Genomic DNA, 12210 nt, shown 5'->3' with positions numbered 1-12210 from the left:
CTCAAGGTTGTGGAATAAAATAGGGGAAGATCCTCGATATACCTGTGAGCCTCTGGAAGACCTCTGATATCTATTCAGGGCTACAGATAAGTGTCATTCGGATGAGTATCCAAAAAGTTAAGCTCCTGGGGATAAGCTTTCTTGGGATGGTGCTTGTGTTCAGTCTGGCCTACTTCGTTTTCTCTCTCTTAGTTTATGTTAGTCAGGGAGATCGATTTCATATCTCTTATCGGTTCCCATAAGACCATACTCAGGACACCCCGATGTGGTTCATGTATCTCTGGTGCTATTACTCTTATATACACTCCTTAAGTCTAGCCGCCACAGAAATCATGAACACGCTCAATAAGACTAGCTGTGGTATGGTCTAACCCAATTCTTAAAAAGCTCACTTATATCAATAGGTCAGGCCTGAGCACCAAAAACTTATTCAAAACTAATCAAATCCTGGACAAGGTCACCACAGCAACCTGGTTTCAGTCAATCAAGGATACAGTTCTACCTAAAATTCAGTTTGCTCCCACTTTCCTCAACTTAATTTACTTCTTCTCAGGTCAACAGTGGAGAAGGAAATGGCAACCCACTCCAGTATTCTTGCCTGGAGAATCCCAGGGACAGAGGAGCCTGGTGGGCTGCCGTCTGTGGGGTCGCACAGAGTCGGACACGACCGACACGACTTAGCAGCAGCAGCAGCAGCAGGTCAACTAAATACAGGCTCAACTTCTGATACAACATGGATATCAACCCCTGACCCCTCTGATGACTTCCTCAAGCCACTCTCCCTTGGATAGACAGCAGCAGCCCTTACTGGCCTTCCTCATTGACAGCTAGCAAACGATGGACACCCAAGGCCCCTCACTGCCCACTCAGCAGGAAGTAGCCAGAATGAATGACACCCATTTCCCCAGTGAATTGGGGTCCATACACTTGAGGGGGACTGTTACGTAGGAAGTTCAACATGAGCAACTTGAAGGGAGGCCTGGCTGAAAGGGATGTAAGCTCACCTCTAAACTCCTTCCCAGACACATCAATCACAGAGACTTTTCAACTCCTGCACATGTGACCTAGGCACACCGTGGATACAAAAAGACCACAGGGGTTTGTCCTAGTAACCTTAGGCAGTTAGGAGACCATTAAGGACTCATGAATATTCGACATCTAACAGACAGGATTATGGGAAGACATAAACAAACAGCCGGCTGTTAGCCAACTTAAAATTGTCAGTCAGCCTTGAGCATATGCCCATTTGCATTCCCTTTCATTGACTGGTGGTGGGTACAAGCCCTATTTCACCTGGGCATAATCAAAAAGAAATGTAAAAAGGGGAAGCCAAGAGGGTCAACAGGGTGAGGAGGACTCCTTTGGGGGTGCTGGACTAATAAAAGATCTGTCTGCTTGAGTTGAACTGAGCTGTAACTTGTCTGCTGTTCCACACCTTTCAGTCCATCACTCCAAAATTTTGTTGCGACAAACCAAGAAACGAGAAAAAGAAATAAGCCAGCCTGACAGTTCTATAGTACTGTTAGCATCCTCATCACTGTTAGTACAGTTAGCACTCTTAGTGGGGGCTGGTAGTATAGTTAGGATGCCGGACCTCATGGCCATCTCCGCTAACATATTACTCATATTAAGCACTATAGAGATCCCTCACACAACTGGTAAAGGCCACTTTTCCAAAGTGAAGTTGGCCCGGCATGTTCTTACCAGTGGAGTGGTAGCCATCAAGGCCAGTAACAAAACAGACCGACTACAGCCTCAATTAACACTTTCGAGAGGTTGATGCCTAAAAGTAGTAAACCAGCCGAACATCGTGAGGCTGGGCAACCTCCTCTTTGATGCCAACAACAACGTGAAGATCTCCAACTTTGGCCTCAGCAACCAGTGGAACTCATGAAACAAGCTAGACACTTTCTGTGGCAGCCCCGCATTCATGGCCCCAGAAATCTTCCTGGGGATGCCTTACACAGGCCCAGAGAGGATGTGTGAAGCCTTGTCGATGTCCTGTACACCATGGGAACTGGATCCCTCCCCTTCGGGGGACAAGATTTCTGGGAGCTGCGGCAGCATGTGCTTAGAGGGCAGTACCATGTGCCCAACTATCTAATGACAGCTAGTCAGTGATGACCACCCAAGGCCCCTCACTGCCCCAACTCAGCAGGAAGTAGCCAGAATGAATGACACCCATTTCCCCAGTGAACTAGGGTCCATACACGTGAGGGGGGACTGTTATGTAGGAAGTTAAACATGAGCAACTTGAAGCGAGGCCTGGATGAAAGGGATGTAAACTGATCTCTAAACTGCATTCCAAACACACCCAGGAAAGCGCACAGATATATTACAAAATAACCATAGAGACTTTTCAACTCCTGCACATGCGACCTAGGCACACCATGGATACAAAAAGACCACAGGGGTTTCTCCTAGTAACCTTAGGCAGTTAGGAGACCATTAAGGACTCATGAATATTCGACATCTAACAGATAGAATTATGGGAAGACATAAATAACACAGCCAGCTGTTAGAAAACTTATAATTGTCAGTCGGCCTTGAGCATATGCCCATTTGCATTCCCTTTCATTGACTGGTGGTGGGTACAAGCCCTATTTCACCTGGGCATAATCAAAAGGAAATGTAAAAAGGGGAAGCCAAGAGGGTCAACAGGGTGAGGAGGACTCTTTTGGGGTGCTTGACTAATAAAAGATCTGTCTGCTTGAGTTGAACTGAGCTGTAACTTGTCTGCTATTCCACACCTTTTGGTCCATCACTCCAAAATTTTGTTGCGACAAACCAAGAAACGAGAAAAAGAAATAAGCCAGCCTGACAGTTCTATAGTATTGTTAGCATCCTCATCACTGTTAGTACAGTTAGCACTCTTAGTGAGGGCTGGTAGTATAGTTAGGATGCCGGACCTCATGGCCATCTCCGCAAAAAGGTGGCTCATATTAAGCATTATACAGATCCTTCACACAGGAGGACGGCAGTACCATGAGCCCAAATATCCTCTGAGATAACAGACTTAATAGATAGAATGTAACGCTCCTCCCACCAACAGAGGCGCTTTAGAATGATGCTGGGCAGCATGCATGAGTGAACATGGGCCAGGAGGCGCCACTCCCACCAGCCTGTGAAGAGCACTCCCAGCCATGACACCTCCTGGGCCTCGGGCCTCCGCCTCTGTCGTGCGGCCTGTGGCCTCCAAGGGGGTAGACAGCTCTCCCCAACTGATGTATTCTACACCAGAAAGAGTGGCGATGATACTGGGCTGGTGGAGGGACCAGATCCAGGACTTAGAAGTCCTCAGTGGTAGTGACAGCATGCCCATGAATGAACCCAAGGTGAGGGCCCGCACCATCACTGTGAGGCCGGCTATCTCCTCCAACCTCAGCAGCCAAGAACATACGCCTCCCGCTAGCCCTGAGGAGTCCATGCTTATTCCCGACTGGCTTTGAGAGACCATTCAGCACCAGGAGAACCAGGAGTCAAGGGAGAAGCCCAGAGAGCCTGCCACTCCCCAACCCTGCCCGGAGGCGAGGACCGTCACCCCCAGCCCAGGCCGCTCCACCCACAACACCCGCGATGCCAGCAGCGCCCAAGCCCCCAATCACACCGGAGACCACCATGCCACGTGCGAGACCAGGCTCACCTGCGGCACCTGCGGCAGGTGTGGCAGCAGCCACACGTGTGATACTAACCTCACCTGTCACGCCCCAAGCATCCAGGACACCAGGCACACCTGGGATCCCAGCCTCACTTGTGACGCCCCAAGCACCCGGGACACCAGGCACACCTGGGATCCCAGCCTCACTTGTGACGCCCCAAGCACCCGGGACACCAGCCACACCTGGGATCCCAGCCTCACTTGTGACGCCCCAAGCACCCGGGACAGCACAGGCACTCATGACACCAGCGCAACCGTGACACTAGGGGCTTCCGTGTCATCAGCCACACCTGTGACACCAACCTCACCTGCGATGCCTTAAGCTCCTGGGACACTGCAGGTGCCTGCAACACAGATGGCACCCACGGCACCCACGATACCCATGACACGAGTGTCACCCGTGACACCAGCCTCACCCATGACACCAGCATCATCCATGACTTCAGTGATGCCCGTGACGCCAGTGAACCCATGATAGCTATGATACCAGCAGCACCGGCCTCACCCATGACGCCTGTGGAACCCATGACACAAGGGGCACCTGTGACACCAGCCTCACCCATGACGCCCTGAGCACCTGGGACCCCACTAGGGCCTGCAACATATATGACACCATGGCACCCGCGGTACCTGTGACACCAGGGTCACCCGTGCACCAGTGGTGACCATGGCACCCACAATACTCAGGCTACAAACGTCACCCATGGCACCAGGGGCGCCCGTGACACGGATGGCACCCACGGCAACTGTGATACACGTGACACCAAGGGGACCATGACACCAGTGTCACCCGTGGACCCGCGTCGCCCACAGCGACTACAGAACCCACGGCACACACGACAACCACAGCACCCGTGATGCCTGCAGCACGATTGTACTCATAACATCAGTGGCAAAGTCCCTGCAGGAACGCACTGCCTCCCGGACGTGCCTGATGCCGGAAGCTCCACCCTTGTTGGGCTGCTCGAGAACACGTCCCCAGTCACTCCCTCTGGCCTCGCCCAGAGAAAGAAGGGGGTTGCTAAGGGAATATGGAGATGTCCATATAAATATCTTTGCTGTGGGCTACCCAGCAACAGGGCTAATAAAGTAACACCAGAAATAGCAACTGGATGACCTGCCAAGCTCCCTGGGACCTGGTCATGTTCCCACCTGGATGACGGGATTCAAATCCAGCACCTCCACTGCCTTCAGGAAAGCCCCCTCTCCAAAACCCTGGCCAGCTCGGAGGATGCTCTGGAGTGGTCTGGGCAACCAGAAGAGGCACCATCCTGGCCTGGCTGCCCCTCCTCCCCTGCTGGGTGAAACTTCAGAGACTGGACTGTCCCCTGGAGCATATCCCCCATCCCCCACACTCCTGTCTTCCATGTTGGTCGGGGAGGGGATAATGCTGGTCAACTCCTTGGTTTTTCATAGTCTTAATAAACTTTATGCTCCAGAAAGATGTATCACACACTGTTTGGCGTTCTCTCTAGTTAGAGAAGTGGGTAGTCATGTAGTACTTGGCATTAATGACCTAAGAATTAGCACAATCGTTCCCAAGAGCAACAACTGCTGCACTGCATGGCAGACATGCAGAGTGTATTATCCCCTGCACTGATATTAGCTGATATTTTCAGAAGGGTCAAAGGGAACTTTTGATCCCTGCAGCCAGTGTTAATGGGACCGGGCCGTCTGGGATAGGCTAATAAGTCCTGTGGACCAGCCGGTGTGCAGTGCGCTCAGGTCCCCATGCAGATGAGTTTCTTGAATATCCTGCAGGAGTTGGGTTCTCTCCTTCTCCCATGGGGAAGGGCCCCGATGTGTGAGGTGCTTAAAAATGTTTTCGTGTGGATCATTTTTAAGTCTATTGAACTTGTTACAATATTGCTTCCGTTTTATATTCTGGTTTTTGGTCTGGAAGCACGTGGAATCTTTGCTCCCCAACCAGGGACTGAACCTGCAACCCCCTGTGCTGGAAGGTGAAGTCTTAACAACTAGACCACCAGGGAAGTCCCTCTTTTACCCTAAGTTTTTTGATATGTGGGTTTGACTCCAGGGACTGGCTGATTATCAAAAATACTAGATTTGTCAGCATTCCCTGGTTCCCTGGTTCAAGGAGCCACTGAACACATGGGTGACTGAACAGGGTCTTCTTCCCAGAGGCCTGTCTCTGGGGGCGCACGCTCTGGGGGCACACACTCTCAGAGGCATCAGCTGCACCACTCCATGGGCTGTTGTGTGCTTACATGTCACCTGCTGACTGTGCGTTTCTTCACCACCAAGATGCAGAGCACTCTGGCCACTCACCCGCGAGCCACCTCCTGGGGCAGTCACAAAATGCTCTACAAGATTCTAAGTCAATCAGGCTCTTTCTGCTCTTCTTCTCAGCTCTTAGCTCTTTCTTTTGTACATCAACAGTGTCACTGACTTTTCTTTTTTTCTTTTTTCTTCTCTTCACCTGGATTCTCTAGCAAACGGAAGCCTAGGAACTGGCCCAGTATACAAGGATCTTTCCCCTTTCTTCTCATTTCTTCATTACTGTCTCTCAGTTCTGTATCAGAAAAAAAATCCATGGGCCAAGTTAGTGAAAACAGATCTCTCACTGCAGAGGGGCAGAAAGAGAGACACTGACAGACCAAACAACAATTATGTTAATTGGCTGGGAAGTAGAGGAAGACTTGAATGGATTCTTCCTCTACTATAACACAAACGTAATCAGAGATCAACGAACTCTGGATACATGGTACATCCTAACGGCAGTCAGGAAGGAATAAAGCAATCTGAGGTGAGGAGATGGATTGGGCTGCTGGTCATCCCACATCTGAGATGACATTCTCAGCTGGCTTTTAGGTGAACCCTTCTATCTCAAATGAGGGACTTTAAGATTCGTTCACATATAACCCCTTTCAGCCATCAGTTTCTCTGATACACATCATTCATATGCACAGAGTTAAATGTGTTCATTTTGGATATTTCCTGAAAACCAACTCACTAATTCACACACTTGGGAGGATCTCCCTACAAGATGCTTACTAATTACAAAGTTGACATTTAAATCTACCCTGGAGAAACCTCACAGACACCACCTTAAACACATGGTCAAAGTCTACGTCACCAGTAATAGAATGTGTCAACCTCGTGTACCTTTTTGGAGCTTCCCTGGTAGCTCAGCCATATAGAATCTGCCTGCCAATGCAGGACACATGGGTCTGAGTGTTCAATCCCTGGGTCAGGAAGGGCCCCTGGAGAAGGAAATGGCAACACACTCCAGTGTTCTTGCCTAGAAAATCCCATGGACAGAGGAGCCTGGCGGGCCACAGTCCATGGGGTTGCAAAGGAGTTGGACACAACTGAGCAACTAAACACCAACCTCAGTACCTTTGGATATGATGCACCGGGAAGGGGATACTATCATTTCTGTGCAGAGACCTTCCCAACCATCCCGTCCATACCAGCTCAGTGAGCATAGTACCATGTCTTCTGCAGGCTGTCCTTCTGTACACTTGACCACTCTTACTCCAAAGTCACAGCAATGATGCCTGTGGATGAGGATGCTGAAATATCTTCAGTTTAGTTGACATTACCAACAACAATCATCAGACAATGGAACTGTGTTGATGCAAAATAAGCCCTCACTCTACTCGGGGAAAAAGTCAATTAACAGAATCATGTAGAGCCACCCGGTGGTGATGGAGATTTAGTGGCATATTGCAGTTGAAAACTGCCTGTAGTGGCCATGGGGCTATTTCCCCTTTATTCTTGCTTTGCCAGCCCCCAGCAACCATGCCTGCTTTCCACTCATCACAAATCAAATGAAACAAAAATCACCAGGGATTAAAAAGCCTACACTCGATTACAGTCACGCCATTTAGAACATAAACTTCTACTGGTAACTGCATTCTGTTGAATAAATATCCTGACTTTGGCTTATGGCACATTAGTATTCTGATGGTGATGAATTTCACTTAAATGTGTCTGCCTCTAAATAAGACAGGAAAGGGTGCAATGACACAAGGTTTGGAGATGGAATGGATAGTCTGTTCATTAAACCAGACGTTCCGGCGTGGAGCTAGGATTGTGGGTGAAACAAACTACAGAGAGATTTATTTCATATTATGTCTTTGCAAAGTTATCTAGTGAAGCCATACACTTAGGGTTTTCAAACTCTGTGGTATACATATAGAGCCGGGGGCCAGAAGTACACATGCTGAGGCTCTTTCCCAGACATTCTGTATTAGAATCTTTAGGAGCAGGACTCAGGAATCTACATTCTAAAAACAGTTCTCAAGCCTTCCAGTGAACTGCCAGTTTGAAGAATACTGTTCTAAATGTTTACCAGTCTTATTCCAAGGTATCAGTGATGATTCAAGTATCAATTGATCTAAAAAGCACAAAGTCTACCACAGGAAATAGACCAAGGAACAGCAAGTATGATTCATGGGTCAAATCTGACACACCAACTTTATATGTTCTTACATATAAAGTTTTATTGGAACACAACCATGTTTATTTGTTTACAAATACTCTACAGCTACTAAAGGCAGAGGAACCAGAGATCAAATGGCCAACATCTGCTGGATCATTGAAACAGCAAGAGAGTTTCAGAAAAACATCTGTTTCTGATTTATTGACCATGCCAAAGCCTTTGTCTGGATCACAATAAACTGGAAAATTCTGAAAGAGATGGGAATACCAGACCACCTGACCTGCCTCTTGAGAAACCTATATGCAGGTCAGGAAGCAACACTTAGAATTGGACGTGGAACAACAGACTGGTTCCAAATAGGAAAAGGAGTACGTCAAGGCTGTATATTTCACCCTGCTTATTTACCTTCTATGCAGAGTACATCATGAGAAATGCTGGACTGGAAGAAACACAAGCTGGAATCAAGACTGCCGGGAGAAATATCAATAACCTCAGATATGCGATGACACCACCCTTATGGCAGAAAGTGAAGGGGAACTAAAAAGCCTCTTGATGAAAGTGAAAGAGGAGAGTGAAAAAGTTGGCTTAAAGCTCAACATTCAGAAAACTAAGATCATGTCATCCAGTCCCAACACTTCATTGCAAATAGGGAAATAGTGGAAACAGTGTCAGACTATTTTTTTGGGCTCCAAAATCACTGCAGATGTTGATGCAGCCATGAAATAAAAGATGCTTACTCCTTGGAAGGAAAGTTATGACCAACCTAGATAGCATATTCAAAAGCAGAGACATTACTTTGCCATCAAAGGTCTGTCTAGTCAAGGGTATGGTTTTTCCAGTGGGCATGTATGGATGTGAGAGTTGGACTGTGAAGAAAGCTGAGCACCGAAGAATTGATGCTTTTGAACTGTGGTGTTGGAGATGACTCTTGAAAGTCCCTTGGACTCCAAGGAGATCCAACCAGTCCATGCTAAAGGAAATCAGTCCTGGGTATTCACTGGAAGGACTGATGCTGAAGCTGAAACTCCAATACTTTGGCCACCTCATGCGAAGAGTTGACTCATTGGAAAAGGCCTTAATGATGGGAGGGATTGGGGGCAAGAGGAGAAGGGGACGACAGAGGACGAGATGGCTGGATGGCATCACTGACTCGATGGACGTGAGTCTGAGTAAACTCTTGGAGTTGGTGATGGACAGGGCGGCCTGGGGTGCCGTGATTCATGGGGTCCCAAAGAGTCGGACACGACTGTGCAACTGAACTGACTTTCTTTAATTAAAATATTTTTTTTGTTACTTTCTTGTTAAAACTGCAGAGAGCAATTGTGACAGAGACCATATAACCGGCAAAGCCTTAAATATTCACTACCTGGCCTTTGTTGGAAAAAAGTTTGCCAACAGCTGATGTAAACAGATATCTGGGACTGAGGGACTAGGAAAGTGATTAAACTAAGAGAGATAGGCATGTAGAGCTGCTGGCTCCTGCCAAATTGTCAAATCCATTCTTTGCTTTCTTCTTTTTATTAAAGTGGTGGATGCACTCTGCATTTTTTGCAGATTTACTGAAATATAATTGATATAGAATATTGTGGAAGTTTAAGGCATACCATGTGATTATTTGATACATGTATATACTAGAAACTTCTCAGGTGGCTCAGTGGTAAAGAATCAGCCTGCCAATGCAGGAGACACAGGTATGATCATGGGTCACTAAGATCCCCTGGAGAAGGAAATGCAACCCACTCCAGTATTCTTGCCTGGGAAATCCCAGGGGCAGAGGAGCCGGATGGGTGATAGTCCATGCGGTCTCAAAAGAGTCAGACTTGACTGAGCAACTAAAAAACTTCAACAAAGTATGCTGTAAAAGAATTTCCATAATAAGGTTAGTTTACACAATTTCCACCTCGTATAATTACCCTTTTCTTTCTTTTTGTGGTCAAAACATTTAAGATCTACTCTGTTAACAACTCTCAAGTATACATTACATTACTCGATGGTATTATAGTCACTATGCTATATATTAGACCCCCGAACTTAGTCATCGTATGTTTATGTTCTTTGACAAATAACTCCCCAACCCCCTCCCCCCCCCAAACAACAAACATTCTTCCAAGAGTTTGGCATTTTTACATTCCACATATAAGTGAGATCGTACAGTATCTGTCTTTCTCTATCTGAAGTATCTCACTCAGCATATGCCCTCAAGCTTCATCCATGTTGTTACAAACAGGAGGATGTCCTTCTTTCTCATGGCTGAATGCCACCATACATATACATATAGAATACATCTGAATATATATATGTCTATACACACACACCATATTTTTCTTATCCACCTTTATTCATCTGTCAATTGACACAGATTCTTCTATTTCTTGGTAGTTTCAAATAATGCTGCCATGAACACTGGGGTACAGAGAGCTCTTCAACATACTGATTTCATTTCCTTGGTTTATTTCCCAGAAGTGGGGATGCCTGATATTATGGGAGATTTTATCTTTCACTTTTTGAGTAATTATCATAACCGTTTTCCATAATGGCTAGGCCACTTTCCTTAGATTCTAATCTCAGCTCTGCCAAATATTAGAAGGACTTAACCTTCCTGAACTTCACGTTTCTTGATCTATAAAAATGAGAAGGACTAGACTAAATAAAAAGACAGATAAAGGAAAGGCATTTTGGCAGTCCTTATACTAGGTTTAATAAGGAAGACAGATGACTAAATCATAGTAGGTGCCCTCTGGGTTGCTCGAGCATGATCTCCAGGTTCCCTTTTATCTTCAGCTTAAGAAACTCTATGGTCCAGTTATTAAAATTGTAGGTTCTGGGGTCTAATCTAGGACACTGTTTAAACATTGGTCCTGCCATTTACTTAGCAACATATCCTTGAAAGACTTTCTCCTTTCAGCCATTCATGAAAGCAGAGACAGTTTTGACCAAAGTGTCAAGGTGAGCTTAAATTGAACAATGCAGGCAAGGTGCATAAGACAGTATGGTATATAATAAATCACTGCGATTAGTACTTATTCTTTGTCTAGCATTTGTTTATCAATGGAGACAACACTGCTTAGGGCTGGATAATTATTCTTTATGCAAATCTTTCCACAGTGTTCCTGTAATGTCCCCCAGGTCATTGGAACAAACCAAACCGCCCCCAGATATGTTCAAAGATGGAGAGAATACTCTTATGCCTTCCGATTGAGAACTACTTAGATAGCAAACTTCTTCTAAGGACTTGTTGATTTTTGTTTTCTAAGTAGAACACTGTGACTAGCACATAACTCAGTAAACACCCTTAATAGAAATGGCTAGAGAATGAAAGAAACAATATGACTTTATAGATATGCTTGAAATGCCACCATTATTTATTTATACCTTTTTGCTTTTGTATATGCTTCTATTAAGTGTCTAGAATCCCTCATTAAATTGCAGGTAGTTCCAAGGGGAAACTGGAGAAGGCAATGGCAACCCACTCCAGTACTCTTGCCTGGAAAGTACTCTTGCCATGGACGGAGGAGCCTGGTAGGCTACAGTCCATGGGGTCGCGAAGAGTGGGACACGACTGAGCGACTTCACTTTCACTTTTCACTTTCATTCACTGGAGAAGGAAGTGGCAGCCCACTCCATTAATGTTGCCTGGAGAATCCCAGGGACAGCAGAGCCTGCTGGGTTGCCGTCTATGGGGTCACACAGAGTCGGACATGACTGAAGCGACTTAGCAGCAGTAGCAGCCAAGGGGAAATACTCTCAGCTGCTACTAACTAACGTTAAGGTGGGTGGATGCCAGCTGTGACAAAAGCCCTGCAGGAGGAGTTCACGGGACAGGAATCGTGGAGAGACAGTAGTGTTCAATATAAATTCAAAACTGAGAAGCTTTGCATGGTCTCTAATTGTTTCTCTGCAAAAAATCTGCACACAATAATAAGAACATGTGTGACAATGTGAGCCCAATGGGAGACACATCTCTTACCTCTCATTTTATTTTAAAAGAAATTGAAACTCAAGTTCCCTTTCCGTCTGTCAGCCTCTTGCCCTCTCTCTTCCTACAGAATTGCACCACATCCCATACCTCTCTTTCCTTGTTAATCAGTCTTCCTGAGAAACTAAGCTGAAAATTTTTATTTAATACCTGTTTTCATTTAATTAG

The sequence above is a fragment of the Capra hircus genome, chromosome 14 (genome assembly GCF_001704415.2).
Source record: "Capra hircus breed San Clemente chromosome 14, ASM170441v1, whole genome shotgun sequence".
In the NCBI taxonomy this organism is placed as follows: domain Eukaryota; kingdom Metazoa; phylum Chordata; class Mammalia; order Artiodactyla; family Bovidae; genus Capra; species Capra hircus.
Note: the sequence above shows the minus strand (reverse complement) of the source record.